Source organism: Rhynchophorus ferrugineus, unplaced genomic scaffold (genome assembly GCF_030347505.1).
Source record: "Rhynchophorus ferrugineus isolate W39M unplaced genomic scaffold, kcgeb_rfMv2 rfM1, whole genome shotgun sequence".
Taxonomy (NCBI): Eukaryota; Metazoa; Arthropoda; class Insecta; order Coleoptera; family Curculionidae; genus Rhynchophorus; species Rhynchophorus ferrugineus.
In genome coordinates, this window is record NW_027472580.1 from 83499503 (window position 1) to 83512101 (window position 12599).

Genomic DNA, 12599 nt, shown 5'->3' on the forward strand with positions numbered 1-12599 from the left:
AAAAATTACTATTGTTATATTAATTAATTTATATTATATATACGTTATATTAAACTTATAGGTTTCAGTTTCAATGATTTTAAAATGATTTATGATGCTAGTTGCAAAAAAACAGCCTGAAATACCAAAAAAGCGCAAAGGTAATGAATTGTAATATTTATTGGATGAAAACCCACTCAAAGTAACTGATCAATTAATCTATTAATTAAATTTGGAAGTATTGAAATGACCCAAAAGGAGAGAAAATGGCAAGTAGGCAACTTGACTGAATATGCCATTTTGGACTGTTTCAAAATTACTGTTTCATTCTTTGCCAAGCAAAATAAGAATATAATATTTTTCTATGATTCTTATAATATTCCTAAACTAAAAAGAGATACAAAGCCGTCTGATAAAACATTTTTGTATTGTTTCGTATTTATTTTATTTATTTTGTATACTACAAATATATAAATGATTGTAGAAGTAGAAGAGGTTTGTAGAAGTCCAGGGGAGGTTTACAAAGTGAGAAAGTAGGGAACAATTGTGAGGAAAATTGCAAAAAAATGTTTTTCCATGAAAAGAGTCACTGTCACAGTCATCAATAGTTGTTTTACTGTCACAAACGATTTTGTTGATTGTCAAATATGTATGGGTGCATTCAGAAGTTCATGTTTTGACCAAAGACCAAAGACGCTGATTAAAATTATCGACCACTATTATCAAATCGTGATTAGGTATATTATATATTCAACATTAGAGCTGAAGGTAAAAACATACAAAAACATACATGAAAATACAGACATTTTCTTTATCAACGCATATATTTCATAACCTATGAACCAAGTGAAGAATAATGACATATTTATATAATATGATATAATTATATACTAAAGGTCATTTCCAATGCAATTCTAATTTCGTTCAAGTAAAGATTTATCAAGAAGAATTAAACTATGTAGCGGCTATTGAAAGTGTGTTTGTTATTATGTAGGGATAAACCTAGAGCGCCAGAACTTTCGTTACATTGATTACTAACAATGTCAAGGAGAAGAAGACCTGACTTAGGTCATCGAAGTTAATCAAATGTGCGACCAGCTACTTCACATGTTACAGTTGCATTCGAGAGTGACTGAAATTGAAGTAGGTAGACTTAAAATGCAAAAGTTCATTCCAATTTTGGAGACGCAGTACTCCTGTGATGCAGGAACGAGCAGTGTTCCACTACGATCACTAAATGGATTAAGGTAACAAATCAGGAAAAACTAGGGTAACAATATTTTTTCAATATTCTGAGATATTAAAATACAGCGTTTAATTTAATGGGTTATATCGTTCCAGTTTTTTTTTGATAACACATTTATTATATATGCTTAGTACAATCTTAATTATAAATTAATTCATTACTACATTTCATTTATACTTGGATTAATTCACAAGCAAGACGAGTTCGAGACAAGATCCATTTGATTTCCAGGACATCGTGCAGTTTTTAATTCGTTACGTAGCTATAGGCATTGGTAATTAATCGAAGAAGTTTGTTTTGGCAGCGTTGGACTAGTTGTTTCGAATTTTTAGTGCAACTCCATATCTGCACTCCATAGGTCCAAATTGGCTTTATGGATTGTCTGATATCGTATCAGTGGAAAAACAAAATTGCTATAATGGGTTCTACGAGCAGGTTATCCATTACGCCCATTAATTTCTATGATGGGAAATGATCTTAGTCACTTTGTTGAAAACATTCAAAAATATAATATCTGTTTCCATTTGATGTCGTTTGACACAACAAACTGTACCGAATTATTAGGCATAGAATTATGCCTAATTTCAAGTTATACCATAAACGTTTTTGGTAACATTCAAATTTGTATTAGAAATCACTACATAGTATAAAACAAAGTCGCCTTTTCTGTCCCTATATCCCTATTTGCGCTTAAATCTTTAAAACTACGCAACGGATTTTGATGCGGTTTTTTTCAATAGATAGAGTGATTCAAGAGGAAGGTTTATATGTATAATACGTGCATAATATACTAAGGCAACATTGCTAATTTTAGAGGTTTCTAACGTGATGTCGTAAATTAACCTATTTTTTAGGCTTATTTAGCAATTAGCAAAAACGCGTTAGATCAAATTAATGTACTACGGTATTGTACACCATAAAAAGGTCTACAAAAAAGTCCGCGATGGTATATGTTTATCTTTTAGGGATAACCCACATTAACCATTTTTATTGTTTACTTTTTACGTGAGAAAATGGCTTATTTACGAAGCTTTTTTAAGCAATACTTCATTAATCCTTATCGAATTAAGTACCTTAAATACAGTGTGCAATTAATATAGATCAATATGGTTCCTTACAGCATGTAAATTAAACAAATATTTTCGGAGATATTACAAATTTAAAATTTGCGTTTAAAAATGTGTAATGTAATAAAAATTGTATGAATTTAGATATTCCAGAGATAGCAGGAAATCTTCATAGTAAGTATAGGGGAAGAGGAATTGTTTTACTCCAAATTAAATGCATGCAGGCTAAGGGCAGTAATGAATGAACCAAAAATACTGGATCGATTTTAATCATGTTTTCATTGAGTGACATAGGCATATATATTTTATGCCCGTGCAAAGTCGGAGCGGGCCGCTATGTTTTTATATACAACGTTCATATTTTTTCTGTAGTGTATTTAATTTAGTATCAGCATTGCACCTGTGCGAAGCCGGGGCGGGTCGCTAGTAAGTTACAAAATATTAAGTAAATGCAGATACAAGAATAAATTTGTCACTCATTAGGAAGGCTATTACCATTACCTGATGCAGATAGCATCAATTGTTATTAACAAACTTATTTCATGGATGATGCAGGTGTGGAAATTGGTAGGATTTACACTCACAAATCAACAGTGAAGCGAACTATTGTTTAGGAACAAACATTTCTTCATTAGAATAGCGATTTGGTTAAGATGTTCAAAATAGCATTTGATCGGATGCCATCTGACAACCATATTGTCGTCACCACTCCGGACAAAATATCTATCGGTGAGCATGCAAGGAGATTTAGTTCATCGAAAATTGATAGAGAGGGGTTTCTGATATAGTTGGAGAAATATTTTTGGACATCTTACAAGCTTTTGACTGGGTATGGCATATGGGATTAATTTACAAAATGATCAAGTAACTGCCGAGGAATTATTCTCAACTGCGGGAATCATATCTTTTCGATAGAAAATCCAAAGTCACGCATGAAGGGGCATTCTCAACCCTAAAATTTATTTTGGCTTGAATTTCCCAGGATAGTCTCTTGAGACCACTCCTATATTTGCTCTACACTACTGATATCCCAACAATTAAAGAAACAGTACTTGACAATTACCAACGACATAATAATCATGGCAAAAGATATATATCTGCCTAAGGCTGCAGAAGCATAAGTAGCAGTTAACAAGATCTACAAATAAACTGGAGACTGGAAAATACATCTTAGTAGCTCTAAATCTGTTCATCACTTAACAGATGCCCGATTCTTCAAGCAGACAATCGCTCAAAAAAAGGCTCGTGTCTATTGGTGCAAAGAAATTATTAAGAAATGCAATCGCGGTGCTTTAAAAGACGTTTATAAAATCATAACAGGTGACGAATGATGGATATATTCGTATGAGTCCGAAAGCAAGCAGCAGTCGACTCTATGGGTGTTCCAAGATGAACCAAATCCAACAAAAGTTGTTCGCGCACGAAGCACTTCAAAGAAAATGGTGGCCTGTTTCTTCGGGAAAACTGGTCATATTGCAACAGTGCCTCTAAAGGATTGTAGAACAGTCTTCGGTGAAATAGGGAATACAAACAAGGGACGCCGGATTGTTCTTCATCATGACAATGCGAGCTCTCACTTATAGGCTCAAACAAGAGACTATTTGGGCACTCAAAACATCGAATTGATAGGTTATCCGCCGTAGAGCTCTGATTCCGCACCTAATAACTTCTTTTTGTTCCCATCCGTGAAGAATAAACTGCGTGGTCAACGATTTTCATCGCCTGAAGAAGCTCTGGAAGCGTTCAAAAATCATGTTTTGAGGATACCTCATTCGGAATAGAATAAATGCTTTGAAAATTGGTTTAAGCGTATGCAAAAGTGTATCGATAATCGTGGCGAGCACTTTGAAAAACAATTAAACTATATTCGCAGCTTAACCCTCGTATTATTATATGTTAATGCAAGTATAACAGAACAAGAGTGATAAATAAATTTGTAAATTAAGATCGTATTAAGCATATCTAATGTAGGATATAATTAATTAAAAAAGGTGGAGGAAATTTGAAAGATAAACGTAGGTGATACGAAGTTCACGGGGTCATCTAATACGAAATAATATTGCTGAAAAATCTGGGAAAATTAAGTCACCATCTAATTTGTTTTATTTTATTGCCCATCAAGAGAGTTATCGAAAATTTGAATAACTTTTTTCCTCGTATAGTCACACACTCGAGGATTGAGACGGGAATATCGAAAAAAATATTACCATAAAAAATATCTGCCATCAATTTAAGCACATCATCAGCGTTAATCTGTATTTTTCATTGGCGACCGCCAACGCTTATCTGCAGGCAAAATAGGCCGCCTCTAATGAATGATAATCGCAAAGTAGTGCCATTTTGGTTATCTTTTTCCACGGTGCCATTCCCGACCGTTATAAAAGGCTCCCCGATCAGGGGCCCGCGTCTGCGCGCCTCAATCTAAACGTGCGAAAGTGGGGGGATGGTCCTGGCTGAAAATTGGGACAGTTTTCCACGTTGAACCAGGCACAGTGCCGAGATTTTCCCCATTCTACTGGACAAAATAAGATTGTTCACTGTCCGAATAACCACCTCGTGTTTCGTCCGAGCGTGCTGGTGAGTCTAGTTTAGATCAAAGTAAAGGTAGTTTGATTTTTTCGACGTTATCAGTCGCGTTTTCTAATTTCCAACTGTTTACATAAGAACAAATCCTCGATCACAATTATCAGTTGGATAACATTGCTTGATGAGTGGTCCTAATAATTTTGTAGAAATACTTATATATAAAAGATAAATAACAATAAAAAATATTTGTTTTTATGTAATATTACTGGACCTGCAATATTTAAAATTTTATTAATTATTAAGTATCATTTTTTAAATTTTACATATTTGGAACAGTATCATAGATATAAACAATTTTGTTCATTAAATAATTTAATACATTAACTAAGTTCAATATTAAAAAATTAGTGATATATTTATCATTTTAAATATTTAAAAAAAATCATATTTAAATTTGTTGAATTAATGATTTCAGTGTACCTATGATAATTGCTAAAGGTTTCAATTAGTAAGCTAAATTTTCTGTGCATAATTCATGTTTTTTTTTTGAAAAAGATTTTATAAACGTGTATTTATTTTCAGCTTTGTATAATTATTTTACAAAATAAACTTTGATATTTTGATTTATCCCTATCTCTATTATCTTTTGCTCTATATATTAATATTTTGTAACATTCTAATTGTTTATATAAAACACATATAAATTAGTTGATTGGAATGAATTATGTAGGTCGTTGATTAATTGAAATTATATAATTAGGTTTAATATTAAGTTTATATTATTATTTGAAAAATAAACGATAATAATATTTATATGTTCTTTGAAAAACATCTTACTTTTGAACAAGATTTATAATTATAATGTGATATGATAATTATATTATAATTTAGCCTTTTAAATAATTTAATACATGAATAATTTTTTACATAATTCATTTAGATATGCTTGTTAGCTTGTTTTTTTTTGAGAGAGTCTGTTTATTAACTTTGTAATATGAACTTTGATATTTTGTTATATTACATCTATTAGTTAATATATTTTAAAATTCTATTTTTTTATATGAAATAGCTATCAATTAGTTGATTGGCCTGAATTATATATGTCGTTAATTAATTGAAGATAACTATATTTAATATTAAGTCGATATATTTATTATTTGAAATATAAACGATAATAAAATTTAACATGGTCTTTTGAAAATGATCTAGTTAGTTTTGAATATGATTTATAATAATTTCTTATGTTTTTAATAAATAAAAAAATCGTTATCTATAATGATTAGTATGAACAATTTGATTCTCGAAATATTATAAATAAATATATTAATTTAATTTTAAGGAATAGGAATTTAAGGAATTTCATTTCCTTAAATATATTTATATACATTTGAATAAAAAAATCCCAATAAAATTGTCTGTTGTTTATCATTATTCGATTTTGTATAATTCTGCTTGTAACGTCAACTAATTTTAATTTTAAATGGTTACAAATTATAATTAATTAATTAATGTTATAATTAATATTGTTAACCTTTATATATTTTATAAAGTAAATTACTAGATATAAATTATAATTTTTTGCAGCCCTTATTTCTCATTAGGTCCCTCATAGTTTTTAACAGCAATTTTAAGTAATTGAAAAATATTTGTCCAGTTTATTTCCTAGTTACGCTTTCGTAGTTATTTTTCAGCTCTATACTCTCAATTATAGTATCGCTATTACATAAATTTCAATTATTTATATATTTATAAATATTGCATTATAATTGTTAGTTTAATAAATTAATAATTAATTTTTAAATTAATTGTTTAATAAACAATAGTAATATGAATTGTTTTAATATAACTAAGTTTTTAGTTTGTTTGCCGCAATGTTGGTTCTAAATTTATGTTTGTGGTTGTTTATAAATATTGTTGTTCATAAGGCAAGAGTGTAAAATTGGACATGAAAATAATTCCAGTCATGCCAGTAACCAGGCTGGGCAAGACAAGATGTTTTCTGGGATGATTTTTAAGTTGGTCATCCGCCAGTTTATAGTCTTAATGTTGAGGGCCGTTAAGAGGTCGGTCCAGCCCAGATAAGCCCTAGTTGGTAAAGTGGAGACTATATATCTATTTTTTAAGATTCTATATCTGATTGGATTTATTATAATTTTTAACTTTGGACTGTTTACATTTTATATTAAACCTTCACTTTAACCACTAGTTTTTATTATTTTAATAATTCATAATTGACTTTATTTAAGCTAGCATTATTTAAAATAAATAAATGCTATTATTTTAAACATTTATTCATATTTAAAGTGTATAAATTTTTTATTTCTTTCTATATTTTTTATTAATTTCTCTAATTTAATCTTCTTTTGCTAATATCTTAATGAGATAAAGAGACTGTCGAAAAGAAATTATAAAAAAATCATAATTTAATATGTCCAATACTTTATAAAATTATTTTCATAAATTTAATATGGAAAAATTAATATATTTGATGTGGAGTTTAAAATTCAAGTATAGTGTGTAAAAAGCTGCAGCAGCCATCAGCTGTTTCTGCTTAGTTAGTTAGTTATAAAAGTGATGTTTTAAAGATAACTGTCGAAGATTCTAGTCGGTATATTAATAGCAAACATACCTGAAGCACTTCTTGATATATAATATCTTTGTTACAATTTAATTTAAATATATTTTGGAGAAAGCTATTTCTTAGTCTACAATAATGAAATATTAGATATACTGTGGCAGAAAGACTTGATAAATATTACAGCAGTCTAATAGATAAGATAACAGCATTACAAGGATATTTACAAAATAGGATGATGTTGTTACAGAATTAAAATGCACAAGCTACATAAGTGTTACTGTTTACATTGCTCTAGCATTACCAAGTGTTGCCAGACGGTTTCCATTAAAGACTTGGCATTGCCCAATATAATCTTCTTCAGATAATGTTGTAATATGAGCGCGTTTTTTATTGTTTACAATTCATCTAAAATTTAATCTCGGGCAAAAAATCAAATTAAGTCGTAAATATTTTCGATCGATTATTTTTTTATAACTTTCCACGTATATTACACGAATATACACGGTCTTTGACCTGATCAACTAAAAGCTCTTTATGGGGTAACTTGGGAGGCCCAATTCAAATCAACAGCTCGTTTTTTAAATTGGTTTTAGTATACATCTCAGTAAAAAGAAATTGAATTTCTTTTGAGTCTTTTATACTGCTTTTAAGGCATTTAAGGTGAATTCAGATCTGTGTATCTATACAGGTGAGGAATCATGGATATACTTCTGTGAGCTTCAAACGAAATCAACTGAATGAACCTTCCAAAATGAGTTAAACCGAATAAAACTTATTTGTGGAAGAATCACAAGCACATGCACATGATAGGATTGTGAATTCTGAGTACCATACGCGTATTTGTTTACTAAATGTATTTGAAGAAATTCTTATAAATTCGAAGAAGACGTGAATTAATCTACGATAAGACAATGCAAGCGCTCACATATCGGAACGTCTCGTGTAAAGGTCTGAGTTGGCTCTGAATTACTTTTTTATTCTCGCATAAATAAATAAATTACATTGTCAACGATTTTCGAAATTCGAAGAAGCTATGGATGGGTTCATAATACGTCTTCAGATGTTGAAGAAATTTCTGTCTCTTTATATTTTTCTGCTTCTTTCTATAAGATATACTTCTAAAATATTTATACTATTTATCAGCCGTTATATTTTAGTTTCGGCTTAAAAGAAATTGGCTAATTTTTATGCCTGGTGGGAGTAGAATAAAATTTATAGTCATCCAACTTATATATCCCAAAAAAAATAATAGAGAAATAGGAATCTATTGGCAAAGCGGACACGACTCATGTGGTATTGAATATTTTATGAGTCTAATAAATACGAAACCAAAATTTCATCTTATCTAAACCTATGGAACAGATCGGTCGAGAAATCCTATAACTAACTAATAAAAATGTGTGTTTTTTTAGTAAATATTAATTTATTTATAAACACAAAATCATATTTTATATATACTGTTGCCATATTTTGACTCCTCTTCTGCAGACAGACTGATGAATCTTTGCTCTCAAAGAGGCATTTGTTTCTACTGATATATTTATTGAATATATTTGATATAAATGTATTTTTAAGTTATTAGAAATTACGAAGATAAAAATTAAATCTAAATCCAGACAACATTTCTATAATATTTTATTAAATTAGTGAAAGAATAGATTACTATATACTAATATACTGATTTATGTATATATTATATTTATATATTATTATCATATATAATTATCACAGAAATAATTGAACTGAGTGTAATGAACGGGTTTATAATTTGTTGCCAATTCATTTGGGTACTAAAAAAAGTATTAAAGATATCAACTGAACGTGTACATCATAGGTAGGCCGGGGTATTTTCAATTGCCTTGGTATAGGTTATAGATATATTTATTTTTTTAATGGCATACTTCTAAAAAGTAGGTCCTCTAAAAAGAAATATTTATTTTCAGAAGTATTTTGTCCACTTGTTCGACTGCTTTAACTATATTGTAAATAATGTTAGTCCACGGTTGGAGATGAAAAGGTTTGCTCACACCGTATTAGTTAAATGTAATATCCTGAAATAACTTGTTATTCAATGATAAACATGTTTTCAATAATGAATTTAACACAACAAAAAAATATATCGAAGGTTTTTAGCAACTATAGATTCTATAGAAAAATAAAATATTTTACTGTGGAAAATAATTAAAAAAATAATTACATTCTTCCGGAAGCAACATATTTGGTGTCATATTAAGTGATATAAGTATATAATTCTTTTAAAATATATTATCTTTAGTTTGAAGGCAGTATTGCTCAATGTTTTGCTCTATAGTAATATTTTATCTTATATTCGCTATAAGTTAAATTTGTTTCTTTTTTTGTTGTATAACATTTTAAAGAATCTATTCTCTTCATAGATTATAGATTCATTGATTATATCATAGAACATAGAATATTTGATTTGCTTATATGATATCTGATTAATGTCTGATCTTTTTCTGGAGCAATGCGATGAAAATATTTATCATGCTAATAAAATTGTAACTTGAACAGAATTTTTCTTAATGAAGGAATTAACATTGAAATATACTTCCAAACTGTTAAAATAAGTTTTTGGAACAAAATAAATTTCATACGGAAATGGGATTCCTGGCGAACAACTCAAAGTAACTTAACAAACCATTTGCATGCAAGAGAAAGCACGGTTAAAAAGGCGAAATGGGCGACGCGCTGACTGAATCCAAATTATAAGGATCGGTCTGTTATAAATCCCTTAAATATGTAAAGACAATAATAAAGGAAAGCGATATAGGACAAGGACTAGTTGCATTCGGTGAAAATTAAAGTTTCATAATACAAAATGTAGGCTCGTACGGTACAAATTGATCGAACTGAAGTAAAACAACGAGATGTGTAATGTATGATACGACGGTTGTATAGTAGGTAAATAATTTAAGTTAGAAATAGCGATGCTATAGGGTGGTTCAGAACAAGATTCAGAACAAAAAAAGCTCTCATATTTAACAACGCTTTAAAATATTTTTTTACAATAGAAAATTAATTAAATGTAATTAAAATTTATCAATGTAGTAAAATTATTAATGTGATTTACTTATATCATTGATTACAATACCCTTCTAATAAAGTATGAAAATTTTGAAGAGCTTTTGTAAGAGTCTCCTTTGAAGTATTCAAATCTTTTAAGGAGTTCACTTTAAAAAAGACGGTTGCTATTCTCAATTTGGAGTTTTTCTGGGATAGGATAGATCGCATATTTATTTGCAAAATTAAAACCGACAAAATTCGACTCCATTTCTTGTTGGCTACAAATCAAATACAATATGGTTTCATATAGAGCTACAATGTGAATCTAGACGAACTTACAGAAGAAGAACATTTACGAGTTAGGTTTGCCCGTAAAAATCCGGAATAGTTTTATTGGTGCGCTTTTTTAGAATGTTGAAACAATTTGTAAATACTGCTTAATTATCTGCTAATGCGGTGTAATCCGAATTTGATATATTTGTGATTTTGTGAGAGTGGGATATATTCAACAATCAGCCGTGAAAAATGATGTGTTTTGAAGGAAAAAGTGATGATTGTATGACTGCATTTTCTTTGCCATTAATAAAATATTAGACAGCTTCAAATATAGTATAAAAGTAGCCCTGCTTTTAGTCTTTTTAGTCAAGAATTATTGAAGTGTTTAAAGTTTTTGATATTGTGAATATTTTAACAATTTATTTGAATTAAAAAACTTGCCTCACTATTAATCAATCGACTCTGTAAAAATATTATAATATTATCATAATTACTTCTGACGTTGTCGATACTATATCATACAAATTTGGGATGTATACTATATATAGTCTATTTAAAGTTTTTTTTGTACATACGTCATCAAGAAGTTTAATGTATTGTCTGCCGCAATTTGTAAATTCGTTTCAGAATCAGATAATATTTTCCTTCTCATTTTATTTTAGTTAAAAAGTGACACAATGCTGTCTGATTAGTTCGAACGCGCAAAGGAATGAGCCTGTCAAATTTGTCCGGTTGTCAGACATATGCAAAATTTTTGACGGCAATAGTAATAAGAGGTTATAATTCTAACCTATAAACTATTATGGCTGTATAATTAACTGTAATTAACTTTTCTAGTTGTACTATAATGTTAAATAAATTATATTCAATAGATGTCAAAGCCAAACTGAACTAAAGCTCAGAGTTGATTCAGCAACATTGCAACGTTTTGACATCACAAACAGAATACAGTTTTGCTCAATGTTTTGCTCTATAGTAATATTTTATCTTATATTCACTATAAGTTATATTTGTTTCTTATTTTGTTGTATAAGTTTTGTTTATAATGTTAAGTATAACATTTTAAAAAATCTATTCTCTTCATAGATTATAAATTCATTGATTATACCTTAGAATCTAGAATGATTTGCTTATATGATATCTGATTAATGTCTAATCTTTTCTGGAGCAATGCGATGAAAATAATTAATAAAATAATTACATTCTTCCAGAAGCAACATATTTGGTGTCATATTAAGTGATGTAAATATGTAATTCTTTTAAAATATATTATCGTTATTTTCAATGCAGTTTTGCTCAATGTTTTGCGCTATAGTAATATTTTATCTTATGTTCACTATAAGTTAAATTTGTTTCTTTTTTTGTTAAGTCTAAAGTCTTTTTTGTTACGTCAATAAGAAGTTTAATGTATTGTCTGCCGCAATTTGTAAATTCGTTTCAGAATAAGATAATATTTTCCTTCTCATTTTGTTTTAGTTAAAAAGTGACACAATGCTGTTTGATTAGTTCGAACGCGCAAAGGAATGAGCCTGTCAAATTTGTCCGGTTGTCAGACATATGTAAAATTTTTGCAGGCAATAGTAATAAGAGGTTATAATTCTAACCTATAAACTATTATGGCTGTATAATTAACTGTAGTTTCTAGATAGTTCTATAATGTTAAATAAATTATATTCGATAGATGTCAAAGCCAAACTGAACTAAAACTCAGAGTTGATGCGGCAACATTGCAAGGTTTTGACATAACAAATTTAGATGACGTATTTTAAAAATTACCTTGAGTAGACTATAAGTCAGGTTTTTGTCATTTTAGAAAAATTTCATAGTACTTAAAAAACTATAGCTGCCATACATTTCAGAGTGTTTGCATATCTACTATATTACTATATGCTATTTAGCACTT

General features: G+C 29.1%; 1 protein-coding gene across 2 annotated transcripts in view; it reads left to right on the forward strand.

Moving 5' to 3' along the window:
• Positions 1-4725: 4725 nt before the first annotated feature.
• Positions 4726-12599, forward strand: part of nAChRa3 (nicotinic acetylcholine receptor alpha 3 subunit) — a 53150-nt gene continuing 45276 nt past the window's right edge. For both annotated transcript variants that reach the window (XM_076411284.1, XM_076411293.1), the window contains exon 1: positions 4726-4869. The gene's annotated coding sequence lies outside the window, so the exon portion shown is untranslated. The remainder of the gene's footprint in view (positions 4870-12599) is intronic.